This window comes from Notothenia coriiceps, unplaced genomic scaffold (assembly GCF_000735185.1).
Source record: "Notothenia coriiceps isolate Sejong01 unplaced genomic scaffold, NC01 NC01_scaffold00017738, whole genome shotgun sequence".
Classification (NCBI taxonomy): Eukaryota; Metazoa; Chordata; class Actinopteri; order Perciformes; family Nototheniidae; genus Notothenia; species Notothenia coriiceps.
In genome coordinates, this window is record NW_011350439.1 from 10,880 (window position 1) to 13,086 (window position 2,207).

Sequence of the window (2,207 nt, forward strand, 5' to 3'; positions counted from 1 at the left end):
ACTAACTACTACGTACACTACACTACTACGTACTACGTACTACTACTACACACACTACACACACACACACACACACACACACACACACACACACACACACACACACACACGACACGACACACACACTACTACTACTCTCTCTCTACACTACACACACACACACACACACACACACACACACACACACACACACACACACACACACACACACACACACACACACACACACACACACACACACACACACACACACACACACACACAGACCACTCACTTCCTGCTGGTTCATGGATCAGATATGTGGAAGACCAAAAGAACTCCATTTAAGGATCTATTCATGAATTATAAGTTATACAATTGGGAGGATAAGGAGGAAAATGTGATCAATCCAGATATATGGATCATATTCACTATGAAATGAGATAGACTAAAAACACTCAATTTAAGGATGTATTCCTGAGATATAAGCTATAACATGTGGAAAAACATGAATAAATTTGACCCTGTTGAGAAAGTTATGCAACTACAGTACAGCTGACAGCTCTCCAGATATATGGGTATTCACTATGAGATGATATATAACAGCATATTTCAAACACATGAGCACATACTACATTTTTAAAAAGCCGGAATAAAATCAGGCTCATGAATCAGACATGGCACTTAATTTAAGAATACATTCCTGAGATGTAAGTTGTAAAATGTGGATGATAAGAAGAAAAACACGAATAAATCTGTGTTAGCTCTACATATGGGTATTCATTCACTATGACATTATATCATCAACTACAACCATATGTCTATGTGTGTGATATAATGTCAGATATTCATTATCCTTAGTGTTATAGTCTCTTTTGTATATTTAAATATGGTGTAAATATATAATCGTTTATATTTTTGACCTTCTATTACAACTTATTTCCTCATGTTGTTTATGTTTGCAGAACCATACACCAAAGACAATTCGTTTCTATGTGTAAACCTGTCACTAAACTGGATTCTGATGTTATTGTCAGCAGATTTTAAAATGCAGGCTTTCCTGACGCATTGACATTCAGCCCTGTGCGTAAAAACCACAACAACATACCTGTTTGCAGACCAGTGTGTGTCAGAGCATGGGTAACTCTGCTGTTGTGCTGCAGCCTCACTGCTTCTCTCTGGGATAAAGAAAAATCCAATGCATGTTATGCGGGTCACATGCAGGAGATCCGCTGCGTTCTTCGTGCTGGTTTAACGGTGCAAACACAACCGAGCCTCGATAAGAAGTCTGGGGTAAAAACATGCGTCCACCCGGGTGTTATTGGACCTCCGACATGGGGCTCTGAGCATCTGTTAGCTGCTGCTGCTCCGTCACACAGCCTGTACATTGCATCGGAACTGAAGTGGGACACCGCAAGGCATCATGGACCTAAAGCTGCAACGCACTGGTCACGCAAACCACGCAGGTCCAGTCAGCTGAGTCAGATACAGGATTGTTTTTTCTTCCAAAGGCGATGAAATTGTAACAGATGGGGAAATTGCATATTCATAAAAAGTTAATTTTGAACAATTTTACCAATTATTATAACAATATAGATTAATAACATTAACAAGGCAATCAGAACTAATTGTGTATTTAAGAATAATTTCATCTGAAATATGTATTTAATTTATATATATGTATTATTTTATATGTTTTACTCCTGATGTCAACTTTTTGGGATAAATGTCGTATATTTATTAAAAGAGATGGGCTGACTCAAAATGTTGGGACAATTTTACCAATAATTAAAAGAGTATAGTAGTAATATTACTTCATATGTCTATTCCTGATGTCAACTTTTTTTTATCTCGGCTCAAAGGCAGCCAATTAAATTCAATTAGCTTTGTTGACATGACCATAATGACATACATTATTGCCAAAGCTTTGTACAATTACGACATAAATATAAATACATGTACACAGTGGTGTAAAGTAACTAAGTACATTTACTCATGTACTGTACTTAAGTACAATTTTGAGGGACTTGTACTTTTAGTATTTCCATGTTTTGCTTCTTTATACTACTCCTCTACAGTTCAGAGGTAAATGTGTGTACTTCTACTCCACTACATGTATTTAATACCTTTAGTTACTTTACAGATTTGGATTGATGATGTGAAATATAATCAGCTCTTAAATCAGACTTGAATTAAACCTGGAGTAAATTCCAAATGAAGAAATAAAA

At 36.5% G+C, this 2,207-nt stretch overlaps 1 protein-coding gene across 1 annotated transcript in view; it reads right to left on the reverse strand.

Annotated features, from left to right (window-relative positions):
* The window catches only part of LOC104950538 (ras association domain-containing protein 8-like), a gene marked incomplete at its 3' end in the record, with an annotated part of 12,011 nt that extends 10,647 nt beyond the window's left edge, over window positions 1–1,364 (reverse strand). Inside the window, exon 1 of the mRNA XM_010777076.1 lies at window positions 1,088–1,364. The remainder of the gene's footprint in view (window positions 1–1,087) is intronic.
* Window positions 1,365–2,207: the final 843 nt, after the last annotated feature.